Genomic DNA, 20336 nt, shown 5'->3' with positions numbered 1-20336 from the left:
AACCCTAATCCACTTGGAGTCTACTTGGCCTCCACCTCATGGACACCTCATTGATCTTGAGAGATCCTAGTCATCCATCTTGCATTCAATCTTAGCCATCCATTGCATCCATTTTCCTATAAAAGGAGAGCCCTCTCCTCATTTTCACAAGCACTATCTACCATATTGTTATGTTGCTGGACTTGTGAGCAACCACATTTCATGAGCAATGAAATCATCTATACTTGATGGTTTCATGAGGTTTGCATAGTGCTATTTTGTTGTTCATTTACATGTCTTCTTTCATATTTTGAGGTTTTGCATGATAATGTAGGAATGTGCATTAGTTGCTTAGTGTTATTTCCTTAGTTACATTTTTATGCAACACACTCACTACGCTGTGCATCAATCTAATAGATCACCACCTATAACTCCCACATCTTGATCACTTTTATGGAATATCATTTGGTCGATATCTTCTAGCTAGCCAAATAAACTATGCATTCCTTCCCAATTATTTGTTGTGAGTAAAGCCAAATTCCAAAGCATTTGACCATTGAATTGGATGATCCTTACACATGAAATATGAGGGATAATTAAAACTAATTTATTTATTAAGCGTAGAGGGATTCAAATTTCAAATAAACTAAGAAAGAATAAAATTTTTAAAATAACTACTAAGTGGGTTGTGTTTCTGTATTCAATATAATTGCATGAAAGATAGACACAACAATATTGAGGCACAAAATACTGATACAAATAGTGTTACAATTAGCTAATTGGTGTAAGAGCACCCAAGGTCCAATAAGACTTCATTGGTAAATGTGACATGTTAGATCAAGAGAAGGTGTAATAAGATAATAGTGATCATTTTATGATGTAATAAAGCTACTTGAGGCTCATTGATGTAATAGTTAGGATTATAAGGTCAAGATACATAGTTATGGCACAAAGTTGCTTAATTGTGCAAAAGTTGTTAGTATGGGTCAAATTGGTTGAATGTGTGAGGCCATTTCATGGTTTTGAGTCCTACTTGATGTAGGGATACCAAATGTAACCATTTTTGGTTTCTAGGATAGGTGGAAATTCCCAAAAGTTCCAAATTTTTAAGAAATTTTTTCAAGAAACTTTTAAAGGTTTTTGACAATTTTCGGCCTTATAGGTGGTTTTAGTTTTACATTTGGTTAGGATGATATGTATTTAAAAACTCACTTGAAACCTCAGAAGGTGTTTTGGAAGTATCTAATCAAGGTTTGGTAATATAAGAAACAAAAAAATCCTATACTTTAAGAGGAAATCTAAATAGTGGAAGTATCTGATCAATCTAATTAAGGTTTGGTAATATAAGAAACACAATATTTTAAGAGGAAATATAAATAATTTTTTCTCTTGAAATCTCACTATTACTCATTTTTGGATTTGAATAGGCCTTTAAGTGATATAAAAAATGTGTTAAAATCATTTTGAATTTATTCTAAAGCTAATTTCCATCAATTCTTGCCACTTTTGTTGTTTGACCATAATTTTCTCATAATTGATAGTTTTACAAGGGTTTGAGAGTCATTATATGCACCCAACAGACTAATTTATATATAAAAAATTCTTGTAGAGTGGATGTGTGACATTTTATTATAGATTATTCTAACACTATAAATGTAGGGAAGATAGTGAAAATATAAAGTTGATACCCTAGGGTAAATGATCAATTGTGAAAGGAAAACATTCAAGGTGTCATATATTGATCTAACCTAGATTGTTGAACAAGGAGGAGTTTTTATGATTGAATATGTTTAGGATGGTTGATTATGTTGTGTTAGATGCTTTGGTTGGGTTTAAAACTAATCTAAGGGGTGAGATTGAGAAAGCCATACTTTGAAGCATTCAAAGTGAGGTTTTAGTGATTAATCTTGAAGAAGGGCATGACACCACTTAAAAACCTAAAAAATGATGTTTGGAAACATAAAAAAATATTATTTGTGGCTATGAAGTTTGGAAGTCAAGTATTTTAGATGGTTTCTTTGTATAATTCACCTAATTAAACCTAATTCAAGGGTGTTATGCCATTGGTTATGATAGATGGTCTGAAGTAACCATACATGGTTTTGGGAAATATTATATAATTCAAAAAATGGTATATATAAGTATAAATTATTTGGGATTTTTTTAGAATAATTCTAACTTAAGTGGGGAATACTTGATTAAAATGGTTAGTAGGATTAAGGCCTAATCAAAACAATTTGGATCTTGGGGTTAGAACCCTAGAAAATGAGACTATAGATTTTTGTGGCAAATTAAATATTGGAATGATTTGAGACTATTTAAGGTGTTGGGAATTTTATTGGAGGTGGGGACCCTGGTATGTATTATGTGAAGCTTAAGGAAGGTGAAAGGCAAGTGAAACACAAAGTTTACAAACTTGGTAAATGATTATTGGAATTTTATTATGAGCTATTCAAGACCAAGTACCTATCCATAATAGTGGTACTATAGCTGTAATTAGGTCCTTGAGGGAAATTTTTGTGGTACCCTTGTATTTCAATAGTCAAAGTTTCTTAGTAGGTTCTTGACAGAATCCTTAGAATCCAGAGATAGAGATTTAAGGGAAAGAAGAGAATAAGATGTTTCTAGAGATAACTAAGATAAGAAAGAAGAGAAAATGCATTAATACAAGACAGGTTTGAAGCTTTGGAAATAAATCCTCAAAGGGATGAACAAGTTGAATAAGGCAAAGAAGTTGGAGAAGATGATAGGGAAAATTAAAATCCTTATATAGGGGATGAAGAAGAAGAATATCGTAAAGAGAAAAGGATGGTGATGTTTCTTAAGAAAGTTCAAATTGAGAAAGTAGAACAAACATAGATTTTCCTAGCTATTATGGGAATATGGTAGTAAAGAAGTGTTAGGATGGATAGATTCCCTAGAAAATTAATTTTCATATGATAAGATGAATGAGGAGAAAGTAAAGTTTTCTAAGACTAACTTGATAGGAGCATTACTTACATGGTGGACTACTGAGTAGATATAAAGAGTGGCTAAGGAAGGAACCAATATCATATCATGGAGTATGGTGGTGATTATGATAAGGAGTCTACTTCTCCCATGTGATTGTGAAATTTATTCTAGAATATTAAAAGGTAAAACTTGAAACAAAATGTACTTAATGTGATGAGATACACATAGTACTTTCATAAGTTAAGTATCAAACGTGGTTTAGAAGATGAGAAAAATAAAGTGGCAAGGTATTTGAATGGGTTGAGATAAAACCTACAAGATTAGATAGAGTTTATTTCCCCTTAAACTTTGGATGAGTGTTTCTAACTTAGAATTAGAGAAGAAGAGAGGGTCAAGAGGAAATAAGAGAGACAAATTGGTGGAAGAGGTATTGCAAATAGAGGAAGTGGTTCTAGCTAGACTACTAAGAGCCAAAGGAAATGATATGAATATAAGAATAAAGATTCAAGTTCTAATAAGAGAGGATTTATAGAGGAGGTAAGAGATTTGGATAATAAAGGGAATAAAATCCATTTACAAGGAAATGGTGCAATTTTAATGAAGTAGGGAATACTTCCTGCAAATGTCTTGAGAAGACTACAAGTTTGTTGCATTGAGCTATATCAACCTAGAAAATGATGAGTAATGAACTCAAGCAAAGAGTTAGAATCATATGTTGATGCAAGGAGAAATGGGAAAATTTAGGCCAAAGGCACACCTAACTATCTAATTATCTTGCTGAGAAAACTCAACAAAAGCAAACACACAAAGAAAAACACCAAGGAGAGAGAAAACAACAATATCTTTATTGATTCATCAATTTAACCTCATTCATGCCCAATTGTGAGGCCTTCCAGGTTATAGTCAACAAGATAAAAAAAATTAAAGATTCAAACCTTGATCCACTGATCCCTAATTCTACTCTTCTAACTCTGTTAACTTTGCACTACTTAACCTAAGCCTACACACTGTTATTTATAATTGCCAAACTTATAGAAGATTCTAGATCATTACATAATAGAAGGATAACCTCAAAATGGTCAATGCACATCCCAAGAAAAGATCCGTACATTAAATTCATTATCCATACTAAACACATAAGTTAGCTTAGACTAGGAACCAAACACAAGAAAACTCAATCAAAGAAGGAATTAAGCATCAACAAACATCAAGTTCACTCGACACATGAAGTAACTATTAGAGTAAATAATTATTTATTTATTAATTATTTATTTATTAATTAATTATTCTATTACTTAAGCTTACTTAGGTTAATGCATTTATTTAATATTTAGTAGTTAATAGTTGTTGTGGTTAGTTTTTGACAACACAAGAGTTTTTTCCCTTCTACATGTTCCACCTTTTTATGGAAGTGTGCTTAGTTGTCAACCTTATCTTCTACCACTTCCTAGCTTGTTCTATAAGCTTCCATGAGGCCTTTATATTTGGGATCTCACATTGTATCTCACAACACATTCTCATTGTAAATACAATTTCATTGTTTTCTAATATGTTCTCTCTCATGTCCGTTTAGTGTTTTTCCAAGCTCCACCTCTTCCTTCTTGGTTTCCCTTTGACAGGTTATTTTGCATGCAAGTGATCTTGGCAAGCTATGGAGTTGGATTTCATCAACTCCTACATGGTATTAGAGCCTCCTTGCTACTACTTCATTGAAGGATTTTTGAAGCCGTGATTCAAATACACAAACCCTAGTTTGTTTGTACATTTTTCTTCAATATGAGGGAAGAGCATTTTTTTGGAGCACTTTGGGCCCAAACGGTTGCTGCCATTGGATCCATAAGGAATTTTTTAGCTAGGATCCATATAAAAAAATTGATTGTGGAGATAGGGCTCTGGGAGGCAATTTTTTTTTTTACTCGGAGGGCTTTTTCATACGAATCATACGGGCACACGATAAAATAATAATAAAAATATATAAATCTGGGTGGCGGCCACTATGGGGCCGCTCAAGCTCAGTCGACCACTAGCTGAGTTACCGCAAGGTAGCCCCAGCTTGGCTACCATTGATGGGCCACCCCTCCACCACCTTCACTAGTGGCTTCAATTGGATCCTCAACATCTGTAGCATTTACATCGAATATTTCCACCTCTACGCCACCCTTTCGCATCTCGCCTAATGCTTGCTAGCTTCAACAACCGCTTGTCTATGTGTTACTTTCTAGACCTGCCACATGGAATTTTTCACATAGTCAACACTAGTGGGATCCTTCACATAGTCAACAATGACATGTATTGCATAGTCAGTGCTTGACAACTCAAAGCCTAGTTGGAATTTTTTGTGCAGTCACAGTTAACCAGCCAGTGACATGTGGCAGGGTTGCCACATGGCATTTTTGTTGCATGGCCCCTACCATGTTAGCCTTTTGCCATGTGGACTACCATGTCGCATCTTTCTTTTTTACTGTGATGGCCCCCAGGCTATCAAATCTAATCATGTGAAATTTTGACATCAACTTGACTCTTGCACCTCTCTAGGGTCCTTTTTGACCTACCTTCATTTTTTGGCCATAATTTGAGCATACGGAGGTATTTTTCCAATCTAAAAGAAGCACTGGAAAGCTAGTTCCAAGATGGAGACATTGCTGTAGGTATTTTCAAGTTTTGATGTAGTTTAGGTTCTTATTTTTTTAGTTGATGTCTGAAGTTCCTATTCTGACTTTGGCATGCATATATTTTGCATCCCATGTCAGTTTTTTGAAAACATTATATTTTTGGAAAGATGGTTTTGTCACCTTTTTAGAAATTTTGTCTTTTTGCTTAGATTCTAACCCATGCTCTTTCTATCATGTTTTTGGCATTTTTCCTCTATGGTGGATATGTTGGGTGTTTTAGGTTTGAGGATCATTTTCCTGGAATGGTTTCTTTTGTTTTGGGCTGTACTATCTTTTGTGTTAGCTTTTTTCCTATTTTGATCATTGCATACATCATTTGTAAGCTCTTTTGTATATGCCCTGAGATAAAGTGCCACTTTTGCATTTCAGGTTCATGAATGTTGTTTTTTAAGATAGTTGTACTTACATGCTTTTTATAAAGCACCATGGGGCATAGTTGTTTGTTGTTTTAGGCCTTCTCCCTTTGTCAAGTGAGTCTCCCTTCCATGACATTAGCCCCATGCAACATCAGTGTGACCGTGTCTTTATAGGTGTTTGTACCTCTTCCTCTCTCATCATTCTTGATTCTGTCTACAGAAGATTTTGGCCCACCTTCTTAGTTGCCTATCATCTCACCCCATTTGCATTAAGGGGGGGTTATGCTATTGTTCTAATGCATCCTTGGTTCAATGTTTCGATAGTGTGAGCTATGTATTCAGTGGTTAATCCTATATATGAGGCCATTGTAGTGGTTGGCTACCTATGCATTTCAGTGAGATGGATCATCTACCATATAGACATGTATGGTTCATGCCTTCTTCTTCGATGGAGGTTTTTTTAGATCAACAGTTTCTTCCAGATGGAAAATTTTGTAGCTTCTTCATGCTTCAGTGATGCTCTTCGTGATCACTCTTTTGTTTCTATTTTAGGGGACATTCCCCTAGTTGGAGGCTTCTTTAGTTCTTCACTAGTTTCTTACCTCTTTTTGGGGGATGGTTTTTCCCATGTGGTTTTCTCTCTTTCCCTATTTTCAGAGGTTGCATTTCTCTTGCATTGTACATGGGTACCTAACATGGCCTTGTTAACGGGACCCATTCTGCATTTCATCTTAGTTTTTTGAGCTTAAGGAATTTACCTAAGTTTCACTTAAGGGGGGGTGTTAGAGTAAATAATTAATTAATTTATTATTATTTATTCTATTACTTAAGCTTACTTAGGTTAATGCATTTATTTAATATTTAGTAGTTAATAGTTGTTGTGGTTAGTTGTTGACAACATGGGAGTTTGTTCCCTTCTAGCATGTTCCACCTTTTTATGGAAGTGTGCTTAGTTTTCAACCTTATCTTCTACCACTTTTCAGCTTGTTGTATCTCACAAGCATTCTCATTGTAAATACAATTTCATTGTTTTGCAATATGTTCTTTCTCATGTCCATTTAGGGTTTTTTCAAGCTCCACCTCTTCCTTCTTGGTTTCCCTTCGATAGGTTATTTTGCATGTAGGTGATCTTGGTGAGTTGTGAAGTTGGATTTCATCAATTCCTATAGTAACACTCAACCACCAAAGAACTTAGTCAATACTACACAACTTGGCCAACATTGAACTCAGTAACAACTGTAGTTCAACAACCACTAGAATTCGATGTTATTTGCAACTTGGCTATAATGCCCCACCATGTGACCTAAAAGAAGTTAACCTAAAGTTTTACAAGGTCTGACAAACATTTTTTAAAAAGATAATGATACAAAAATAGTTATAGAATAGCAAAAGCAATAACATGCACTCACACATCAACAACACATAAATAGGTTACAACTCTTGAGGGTCCCATGACGTTGAATTACATTTAATTTTAATTTTACACTAAATCTAATATATAAAAAATCCACCCAATGATTTGTTCTCGAAAAGTACCTTAGTAGGGTAGCCAATTATCTTCAAGTGCTCCAGGTCAACTGAATTTTGGAGATTCAAGTATGCAAGGTTTCTCCTTATCATCAAAGACTATGATCAACTTTGTGCATACTCTTTATTGGATTATGGATTTTTTTCATCAGGTTTTTAATTATTCAAATGTATACTTGTTGGATGCCCCAGGTTCTTTTATGGACCTTATTTCAATATCAGTTCCAAAGCTTACAGCTTCACCTAAAAATTGCACATCTTTGGACTTAAGCTCACCTCAGCTTGTTAACTTTCAAAACAGGTGTTTCTCTCTATCTATAAGTCCTTCTCGACTACTACAACTTCACCCACCTTCGGCAGCATTGATGTCCCATCAAATTGGTGATCAAATTATCTTAGAAATAGCCACATCCATTATCTTTGGCATTGCAAGAGAAGAAGACATTACAGATGAGGAATATAATTTGCCTATGATCAACAATCTGCTTAGAGAATTTCAATTTTGGAACAGTTTGGTTAAGGGGCAAAATTTGGCTAATGAAAGTCCTATGGGGATAGGTGAAAAATCATTTGAGGACCTGCAACATGCATATAATCTTACCAATTACAATTAGGGATTTAGTCCTAATAGTCTTGATGTGAGTAATGCTTTAGACTTGGAGGACCCTTTGGGTTTGGAATCCAATATATATCAGCAAGTACAACAATTTGCTGATTTGATTTCTCAAGACCATTACTGCCAACATGAGTATTTGCGAACTCCACCAGACTGTGTTTCATTTAATGAAAACCAAGTTACTAATAAGCTTCAGCCTTTATCAATCTTACAAACTCCATCTCAAGCTACATTCAATCCTAGAACACCTAAGTCTAGAGGCAGACCAAAGGGATCTAAGACTAGAACTGAAATTGTAGCTAGAATACAAACCACATTGGATAACAAATTTCTTGTTTCCAAAAGATCAGCATGGAGAACAAGGTGTTCTCCTTGTCCACAATAAAAATAAACTCATGGAATGTCAGAGGCATTAATGCCTCTGACAAAAGGCATAGAATTAAACAAGTGATTGATTATATGCAGTTAGACATTATTTTGTTACAAGAGACTAAGTTATCTCAAGACAATTTTGATAAAATTGTTGCCAAATGAAAAAAATGGAAATCTCTGCATATTCCTAGAATGGGAGCATCTGGGGGCCTTGCAATTCTTTGGAATCCCCTCTCAATTACTGCACAACTCATTCATCAAGATAATAACTAGCAAATGTTGCATATCTTTTCTTTTGAAATCTCTTTTGTCTTGATTAATGTCTATGGTCCTTCGTCATCACAGGATAAAGCATGCTTGTGGGAAGATATTACTCACTTTGTCCCGGTCCAAGATCTACAAAAAATTATCATTGGTGTTGACTTTAATGCTTTACTATCTCAAGAGGAAAAAATTGGGGGTCTTGTTCCTCCTAAAAATCTACAAGATTTCAATTGTTCTGTAGATAATAATAATCTCATGGACATTCACCCAAAAAATGGATCCTTTACATGGACAAACAAAAGATCTAGGTTTGCACATATTGCTGCACGTCTGGACAAGTTTCTTCTATCTCATGACTGGAAATTGAGTTGCTTGGACATCTCCTCAGATATTCTTTCTGAACCAAGATCGGTCCATTTTCCTATATCTTTAAGCCTCATACAATTAGATAAAAGCTCTGATAATCAATTCAACTCCTCTTTCAAGTTTGAAAGAATATGGCTTTGGCATCCACAATTCTTGAGAAATGTTCAGCATTGGTGGAATGAGGCTCCACCTGTTGATGGATTTAAGATGCATCAGTTTGCCATGAAGCTGAAGTTTTTAAAATCACAAATAAAGATCTGGAATCAACAAGTATTTAAGAATGTCTTCTCTCAAAAGTTTTTACTGAAATAATAGTTAGAAGATGTATACAATCATATCATCCAAAATGGTATGACTAAAGAAACATATGTCTCACAAAAAATTCTCTAGCAAGAGTAGGATAAATTGTGTGCTAGGGAGGAAACTTACTGGAGACAAAAGTCTAGAGAGCTATGGCTTCAAGATGGTGATAAAAACATAAATTTTTTCCATGCTTTAGCTAAGAAAAAGAGGGTCTCTAATACAATATTCCAAATCAAAGATACTAATTTAGGAAACCTCTTCACAAATGAAAATATCATTCAACAAGAAGGGCTTAAATTTTTCAAGAATCTTCTTGCCCCTGCTACTTTGCCCTCTCCTACTCCTTCACAAGTTAATGAGCTCCTTGAATCTATACCAACTATGATATCTTCCCAAGATAATGACATGTTGTTGGCACCTTTCACCATCCAAGAAATTCATAAGGTGGTTTTCTTCCTTTCTCCTGACAAAGCCCCTGGCCTAGATGGTTTCTCTGCCTTGTTTTATAAAAGTTGCTGGGATATCATTGGCTGGGATTTATTTGCTACTATTGAAGAATACAAGAAGAGCAAGATCATGCTTAAGTATTTCAATACTACAAATATTTCAATTATTCCAAAGATCAAGGATCCTCCAACATTTTCCGATTTCAGACCGATTTCGCTATGTAATATGTCTTACAAGATTATAACTAAGGCTATTTACCTACACTTACAACACCTTATCCCTCACATCATTTCATCGGAACAAGGGGGTTTTGTCCCGTGTAGAGAAACTATGGAATGAGCCTTAGTGGCACATGAGGTTCTCCATTCTATAAATTCAAACCAGTCTTCAAATTTTGTAATAAAGCTCGACATGATGAAAGCATATGATAGGGTTTGCTGGAATTTCTCACTTCAAGTGCTTATCAAAATGGGTTTCTCTAAAAGCTGGTGCAAGTGGATTATGGCTTGCATTTCAGGTGCTTGGTTCTCATTTTTAATAAATGGTAAACCAGTTGGATTCTTCGCATCTACACAAGGGGTCAGAAAAGGAGATCCACTATCTCCAATTCTCTTCATCATCATGGCAGAAGCTTTTAGCAGGACAATTTCTTGCCAACACATGATCAATAAATGGCATGGGGTTCATATTTCAGGTACAAACATCTCTGTTACACATTCTTTATTCGCAGATGATACATTGTTATTTGGATTGTCAAATGTTTAGGAGGCTTGACATATTAAACATACTCTCAATCTTTACTCAGTGGTTTTTGGCCAAGCCATAAATGCACAAAAGTCAAAAATCTATTTCTTCAATACAAGCAAAATGATATCTAACAAAATCAATATGATTTTGGGTTTTAAAATAGACTTCCCACTATCTATATACTTGGGAATTCCTTTCTTTATGGGTTCAAATAAATCTTGCTATTGGTCTTCAATCATTCAACGAATTCATGGCAGAATTGTGGCTTGGAAAGTAAGATGGTTATCTTTGGTTGGTAGAATTTTGTTGATTAAGTCCGTCCTTGCTGCAATCCCAAATAATTTCATTGTTGTCCTCAAAGCTCCCTCCAAAATACTACTCCAAATTCAAAAAATTATTAAGGGATTCCTTTGGACAGGTAGCATGAATGATTCTTGCAAAATCCCACTCATTTCTCTTCAAGACATGTCACATATCCTTGCAGTTAGAGGTGCTGGTGTGCATGATCTAACCAAAAGAAACGAGGCTTTTGGTGGAAAAATAGTTTGGAAAATGTACAATAAACCTCATTCCACTTGGTGTAAGATTATGCAACAAAAATACCTAGACAATAATGAGTCATCCAAAATTTTCTCTATGCTAGATCCCCCAAAAGGTTTAGTTATTTGGGATTTCATGATAGCTTCACATGAAATTATGGTTAAATATGTCTCTTGGGAAGTTAACAAGGGTTGTAGAGTCAATTTTTTGAGGGATTCTTGGAATGGTCAGATTCCTCTATCAAATTGTCCAATCTCTACTAACATTATTGAGGTTTTTGAACTTCATTGGCATACTCAACTAGATCAGTATATTGATAATGTTTGTGAATTTTTTGGGAAAGTGTTTTGGAAGAACCCGAATCTACTAACTTTGACATCTTAGGAGATTAATCAGTTCAAAGACATATTGGCTTCTAGACAAGTATTCATCTTAGGATCTGATAATAGGATCATTTGGGCTCTAGCTAAGGATGGCCATTATATAGTAAAGGAGGGTTATAAGATCTTGCAGCAAAATGTATCGAATAAAGTTGTTAGTAGAGAATATACATTTTGCTAGAACCATATTGTGCTTCCAAAGGTGGGCTACTTTTCTTGGCTTGCATTAAAACATAGGATATTGACTAGTGACAAATTGAATAGGCTGCATATTGCCCCATCTTTTAACTATGTTTTATGTAATGAGTGTGAAGAATCAGTGGATCATCTCTTTGTCTCATGCCCATTTTCTTATAAGTGTTGGAGCTTCATTTTGAACAAATTAAATTACAATACTCCACTTCAAAATAACCTCTGAGATCTCTTTCAAGCTTGGCCAATTCTTTACTCAAAATCTTTATTTGCAAACCTATGGAAATGTATTCTAGCATTAGTTGTCTAGGCTATATGGTGGGAAAAAAATAAGTGTATCTTTAGAAAAGAATATCATTCCTTAGAAAAAGTTCTGGAAAGAATTGAAAGATCTGTATCAAAATCGGAGGTGACAAACACAAGTCTGAGAAACTCAAAATTTAACCCTGTTGTTACCTCTTGGGACTCTCAAGTGATTCAGAAATAGAAAATGTTATTTATTCCAGATGGTTGGAAATCAATAACACAACCTATTCTCCCTTAACTTGAAGAAATGTAATTTGGAGACCCCCAGATGCGATATTTTGGAAATTGAATTTTGATGGTGCATCAAGAGGCAATCCTGGAAATTTTGGTCTGGGTGCATGCATTAGAGACTCTAATGGTGAATTTGTGGCACTTACAACCTCCCCTTTTCCTATCAGTACAAATAATACTATAGAAGCCTAGGCCCTACTAGCTAGTCTCATTTTAGCCAAACAAGGTAACTTTCAGCTGTTGCATATTGAAGGTGACTCCTCTATAATTATAAATGCTTGTATTCATAGAAAAATTTATTCTTGGAAATTAAAACACATCCTCATCCAAATCTAGAGGCTCTTAGATAATTGTCATGGTGTTTTCATATCACATACATTAAGGGAGGGAAATCAAGTTGCTGATGCCCTTTCAAATATGGGTTGTGATGGGTTGTTCCACTCATCATTTCATCTGATTCCCATAATTGAAAAGTATGATACTCTTAAAAGTTTAATGAGCTTAATAAGACTACCTGCTCATAGGAAGAGGAGGATTTCAGGGAAAACTATTTAGAGTAATATCCAGTCATTGCTACTATTATGGAGGTAGCCTTCATTAGAGCAACAACCACAAAGAGATCATGTGCTTGGAAGGTCTTACTTCTCATTTTGGTATTTGTTGCATTGTTTTTTGTTGATGGAAAGGAAGGATTCGCTGAGCTCAATATTAATTCATCTAGGATGGGGAGATATAACTTTACTCATCCATGGTCAAGGAGAAGCAAGAAACTCTACATGATTCAGAAGCTTTTGAGAAAAATAAACAAAACTGCCATCAAAAGCATACAATGTCAGATGGAGATGTCATGGACTACACTCGCTTTTACTAATAACTCACATTTGATCACCCACTACTTAAGAACCATAAGATCAAGGATCTGCCAGATAGGAAATAAGTTTTAATAGTATACACACTACCTAGACATGGTACCTCAATGGATATTTCCCAATAGGAACAATGCCGATGAGAAGAACAATTGAGGAAAAGATGATGATAGTTGAATCACCTCAGAAATATGGAAGAAAATCACATGTATTTAAGAGATTTTCTCAAAAACTAGATATTATCAATGGAGCTGGGCTTGAGCATGCAATAGCCCATGTTCAAGGAGAAGAATATTATGGTGCAAAGGACACTATAAATCTATGATTGCCAAAGATTGAAACTATGGGCGAGTTTAGCTTATCTTAGATTTGGGTTCTCTTTGGATCAGTTGATGGTTGGGATTTCAATAGCACTGAAGTGGGTTGGTAGGTCAGCCCCGAATTGTATGATGACACTAGGCCTAGATTTTTTACTTATTGGATGACTAATTCATATAAGGAAACTAGCTGCTACAATATTTTATGTTCTGGCTTTGTGCAAACCAACAACAAGACTAAAATTGGTGCCACCATATCACCTATTTCAAAACTCTCTGGCACTCAATATGATATCATTATGCTCATTTGGAAGGATCCTAAACAAGGGAATTGGTGGATGGTGTTTGTGGAAAACACATTGGTGGGGTGTTGGCCTTCTAAACAGTCATTTGCAGACCATACAAGCATGGTTGAATGGGGGGTGAGGTGGTCAATTCAGAGCCAAGAGGACATGGGAAGGGGCAGAGGGTTGACATTAAAGCCTGGAATCATGTAAACGAGTCTCCTTCCAAGATTCCCACTCTACCCACCTCCTTCTATGAGACATTGACTTCGAGGGATAAATCATCTTCTTCTCTGCTTTGGAAGGGAATCCAACGACATTTATCTTCATTGGTGTCGTTTCCTTACATGTCAAACATAGTTTTTTCTTTTCAAACTCAATTCAGCAGGTACTTCTCTTCTTTTGCTATTATAGTGCTTTACCATTGTCATACCTTGGGAGATCACATGAAGGTGCCTTTTCAAACCGACATAGTTTGCTCATGCTTCGACATAATAAGATGTTGTTGAGCCACCATTCACCCACATTAACATTGCATCAAAAGAGGGGAGCCCACATTCTAGAACAAACATTTTGGAAAGCAAACATGTCAGTGGGTTCCATCCAATAAGTGTCTTTTCTGAAGAATATTTTGATGGAGAGGAATATAAGGAAGTCATTTGTCAACCCAATTCTTTGGTGTGGATATATTAGTCACTTCTTTTCAAGGTTCCTGGAAGAAGCCCAAAGGTGGTACAACAAGATCTTGATTGCATAGGGTTTGAGGGTTTTCTTCAATAACCTTTGACCTCTTGCACTCTCGACATCTATGTTGCAATTTCTCCATGTACAAATTTTTTCCTAAAATCTCATCAAATAATGGGGTTTCAATGGAGAACCAGAATGCTATAGTGGTGAACAAAAGAAGTATGCTAGACTCTCAAAATGGAAGCAACCCAACAAAGAAGAGGAGGACAAAATTTCAATCTTTGCAGGAGTAATATATGTGCATGGATAAGTTGTCATGGGGAGAATTTCATGAAGATTTATTGGAGAGGGTGCTAGAAAGGTTGCATGTATCTAAGTTGTTCAGTTTATGTTCAGTGTGCAAAAGATGGAATTCAACACTAGATTCTCCAAGTTTTTTGCATGCTTCTTTAGTGGTGCCATCCTGAGTTCCATGGTTCTACATGGTAGATTCAAAGTTTGAACAAGGAATTGTGTTTGACACAGAAGTGTATAAATGGCACCATATTAAAATCCCTCACATGCAAGCATTAATTTTCTACACATAATTTGTTGAGTATTGGTAGCTTATAATTAACCTTCTAATGGATAGTAACAATATCAAACAGTAGCTTCCAGGCTTGATTCAATATTTTCTAAATCTTAACTTTTTAAGGGATTAGTTGTTATGGGTTTTTTTTCTTTGTTGAAAAATGATGACCAATAGTCTTTGTTCGTTGATAAGTATATCATCAGGTGGTAGTTGTCTCACCCTTTTGTAATTATACTTTGTCAATAGTTCCATGAAATTATGTAAAATCTATGCATATAAGGGATGAAGCTGGGTTTTCTTCACTGATTCTTTCCCAGTTGACCTTTTTGAATCAATTTTAATAAAATATTATAGTGGCTTGCCACTTTTTGCCCATATATATATATATATATATATATATATCCTCATTAAAGAATAATGCACAAGTATGATTCCATTTAAATCATATACAATCATCTCAAATGCCCCTTGACAATAGTCAAAAGACACAATTATCCACTATAAAAGTCATAGGGTATGAGAGGCTAAAATAATATACATCATGAAACACATTACAACATCTTGTAAGATCTATGAAATAAAAAACAATACACTTATAATATAACTATCCATCATAGAAAATACAAGATTAGATAAAAAGGAACATATGCACAAACACATCCAGCAATGGCATCCAATAATTGGATCTCAATGTTATAAGAAAAAGCACTATCAACTGTCCTCATGGAACCCAAAAAGATCCACTCCCACCGTGCTGAGGAGATAGTCTCAAGTCCCAAACAAGATAACAAACTCACAAGTCAAAACCAACTTCTAAGTTCAAGGAATCACCTGAAAGAAAACTATCTCAAAGGTTACCAAGACACAAGTATCAAGTAATCCCATAGGCAACACAGACACATAAGAAATCTATTATGCATGTGGCCAGGTGTCATTGCATGAACCAACTCTAAGGTTACCTAACTAGTCTTTTAATCATTCGACCCCCTAGTGACTCTATGCAGCACTAGTATCCTTTCGTACTAACAAGGCATACTAATGAAGCATGATAGCAACCAAGTATCCTCTCTACTCCAATCCTAGCCTGTACTAGCACTCGAGGCATGGGTGAGGAAAACCAATGACTCTTATTAATTCATTTTAAACCTAATTAATGCAATTTTATCACTTATTAAATAACCTACAATGGGTTACTCGTTAGCCTCTTTAGGGCCTCAACCTCCATTGCAAGCCACTTCCCAACATAACATAAAGATAACCTACCCTAAGTTCAAGAAAATAAAAATCTCAAAAAACCACGTACCATACATCAGTTCTTAAATAAGCAACTAAAAAGTACTAAAAAATTACTAATCATAAACACAGATTCTACCAATACGATCATCCTAATAGGACTAATTGAAAATCAAGTGCACATAAGCCAAGCCACATCATAACATGACATCACCAATAAAAAATATACAAACACCTTAGTCGTATACAAGAGAATGAAAAATAATCCAAATATAATTGATCGAAGACTCAAAGGTTATATTAGATAGGTCACACCATTCGCCTCAGTTTCACACAAGAACATTGGAAAGCAATAACAATCAATAGATCAATACACCTCACAGAGCATACAAGGAACATTACCATGGTTGAGTATAAAAGATCATTATAAAAATATCATCATGACATCATAAAATAGAACTCTTGAGCCTCTGGTAAACATCTTGGTTTGGTCAAAGTACTAAGTCAACCCCAAACCTGATATACAAGAAAGCATACAACCAATAGTATAATTCATAATTAGTTTAGTTTTGCAATCATGTAGTTTGATGTTAATGATAGGGTTTAGGTTTCAGTTTTGATATATATTTTTCAACTGATAAGGTTTACCAATTTGCCCTAACAACTAAACCCATATCCTAGTTTAAATCAAACCACATCATTACCAATAACTTATAAAAGTACAAGGGTCACAATTAAATATTATAAAATAATTTAAAACTAATAATTATTTATTAAATTATTAAAATAATAATTAATGATAATTTAAATAAAATAATTACAATTTTATAAATAATTAAAAATCATTACATAATAACATAATAGATAAATTTAAATTTTATTACATAATATCTGTTTGTTAATTAAAACTTAATTAATTAAATTCAATTAATATTTATTTCAACAAACTATATCAATAAATTAATAATTAATAATTAACAAAACTTATTAATAAATTATAATTAAATTTTATAAAAATTAAAATTAATAAAAAAATGATACTAAAGCATTTAAGGCCCACCAGCCTGCCACCCTTGGTGGCCACCGCAACAACTTTGTTGCTGCCACAGTAGAGTGTTGTTGCATCAACAACAGTACCTACAATGAAAATAAAGAGAGGAGGGGAAGGGGGTGGGGGGTTGGTGGCCCCTGCCCACCCAATAATAAATATATTTATTGATTTTTATTTTTATTATATAATTTTTTTAAAACAAAACAACATCCCCTATGCAATTTTAATATATTTGATAATTTAATTACATAGAAATTATATTATTTTCTATATAAATTATTTTGATACATTTTAAAACCCAAATCCTAATTTAACAATTCAAAACAACCCTTCAAATCCATCTAACAAGGGTTTCAAAACCAAACTTCATTTACATATGTTTCTAAAATGAAGAACGATATTTCAATAGACAAGAGTGTAACGCCCCGCCAAGGGATCCAAAAGAATTAACCTAAAGTTTCACTAAGTTTGCTAAACATTTTTTTTTTTTTGAAGTAAGAAAGTATAACATACACATCAAACACATAGTAGCGGAAGCAATATCATGTAATCATCGACGAACATACATTGCAAGTTACATTTCTTAAAAATCCCAAGATGTTGAGTCACGTTTAAATTTAATTAAATCTAAGTCTAACAACTATCACATACATATGAAAGAATAATCAGAAAGTCCCATGTCCATAATATACATTTGTCCCGAATGCCTCTCGGCAAATTAAGTCGGAATGCTCATTCATCCACTGTACAAGTCACAGGGTATGAAAGGCTTAAAAGAATATACATATGTAAAGATCAAGATACAACATCCTCAAATCCATGATACAAAGTACAGTAAAAATATATGAAACTATTCACCATACATGATACATCCATACATCCATAATGATAAAACATCTATCATAAAATCTAACCATCCATCATAATAATCCAATAACATAGTGAAGGTAAATGCCAATCACAAAAACTCCAGCCACGGTGACCACGGAACGGATCTCAATGGTAAGAGTAAAAGAACTACCACCCAACCGTGTGGAACCTAAATGGTCCACTTCCACCACGCTGAGGAGATAGTCTCAAGTCCCAAATAGGATAACAAAACCTATAATCATAAATACTCTCTAAGTCCAGGAAATCCTATAAGTATGCTAACTCAAGGGTTCCTAAAAAGATCGACATCTAAATCCCAGAGGTACCACAAGACACGTAGGAAACCTAATATGCAAGCGAGAAAGTGTCATCGCAAAATTCATGTAGAAGTTACCCGAGCAATCCCTTAGGAATCTCGGGTCCCTACTGATCCTGCGGCCACTAGTATCCTCTCGTACTGACGAGGCATACTATGGAGTGCAAGGTCGTAACCAAGCATCCTCTCTACCCCATCCTAGCCTGTACTAGCACTCAAGGCATGGGAGAGAACATACAATTATCTTATTAGGTTCATTTTCTCTCATTTAGTGTAAATGTTTTCACTTATTAAAAATGACTTACAATGGGTTTCTCAAGGCAGCCTCTTAGGGCTCCAACCCCCATTGCAAGCCACTTCTCGACTCTACACATAGATAACCTACCCTAAGCTCATGAAATCATAAATCAAAGAATCATAATAAAACCACCTCAGTCCTATACAAGCAACTGAAAAACATCATAAAAGATAATCCACAAAAATTACATCAGTTCTTCATGAGCAACAGATAATATCAAATAGTAATCATATGATCACGACAATTCTCTATCAGCAACTAAAGGCATCAATGATAAGTCACAAAATCCAATGGTTCTCCAATGAGAAACCAGAAAGTATCCCAATAGTAAATTACAATACTGATCGAAGACTCAAAAAATGGTCAAGTCAACACATGACATCATCAAGAACATAACAAACACTTCAGTCCTTTCAAGCGACCAAAAAACAATCTAAGTATAACTGATCAAGACTCAAAAATGGTTATCAAATATAACTGATCGAGACTCGAAAATGGTTAAGTCAGGTATCTCAAATACATACATCTCAGTTTCACACAAGGAAACTGGAAACCAATAACAAACAGTAAACACAATCATGTCATTGAGCACTTCATCACATTACCATGGTCGGGTTAAGAAAGATTGAGACCAAATCATCATGACATCACATTCACAACCCCGAGCCTCTGGTAACAACCTAAACTGGTCAACGCTAAACCAACCCCAAAACACAGAGAACACATAGAAAACATCAAAGTCTCAGAGATTGGATTTGAAAGTATATTATTATTAAGTTAAGGTAAGGTTTATGTTTCCATTTTAATGTCGAATTCAGGTAACTAAGTTTTCATAACTACCCTTTACGATTAACCCATTTTTATAATAACTTCATTAAGTCAATACTCCAAATCTACCATTTAGTCAATTAATATTCATTATTAATTAAATTTAATTAAACTAATTTTAATTAAATTAATCAATAATTACTTGTTCTAATTACTTATCGAAATCTATCCAAAATTATTAATAAATTATTATTTACAAACTATGTTAAATACATTTAATATTTATTTATTAAATATTAATAAGGATAAAACTATTATTAATTAAAATATATTATAATTTTATTAATTTAAAATTTTAAATAATAATAAAATTTGTTTTCTAAATAATATATTTATTTTTTTAAAAATGAATTAACAAAATATGTTTTAAAAAAAATAAAATCATGTAATATATAACTGTCGGCTTATATAAGCCGACGACTTGCCGCAGTCCTGCGGACGTAGGGCCTGTGGTAGTAGGTACGCTGTACCTGCTATCGTAGTACCTGCGATGCAGGTACTGTCGGTACGCCGACAGTGGGGTGGGCATGGGGTAAATCCCTCCCCCCCACACCACTACATTATATTTTTTTTATATATTATTTTTTTCAAAAAAAATAACGAATTTGATTTTTTTTAAAATATAATTTTATTTATTTTATGAAATTGTTAAGAATTAATAATTCATTTAAACTATATATATATATATATATATATATATATATATATATAATTTAATCTCCACATTACTTTGATAGAAGAACTATTCCAACTATCCAAATTTTC

General features: G+C 34.2%; 1 pseudogene; it reads left to right on the top strand.

Annotated features, from left to right (window-relative positions):
• The first annotated feature begins 12831 nt into the window (after positions 1 to 12831).
• Positions 12832 to 20107, top strand: LOC149538203 (protein neprosin-like; annotated as a pseudogene).
• The last annotated feature ends 229 nt before the right edge of the window (positions 20108 to 20336 follow it).

Source organism: Cupressus sempervirens, chromosome 9 (genome assembly GCF_028749045.1).
Source record: "Cupressus sempervirens isolate cs-2001-9-10 chromosome 9, ASM2874904v1, whole genome shotgun sequence".
In the NCBI taxonomy this organism is placed as follows: Eukaryota; Viridiplantae; Streptophyta; class Pinopsida; order Cupressales; family Cupressaceae; genus Cupressus; species Cupressus sempervirens.
This window is presented reverse-complemented; position numbering and strand designations above follow the sequence as displayed.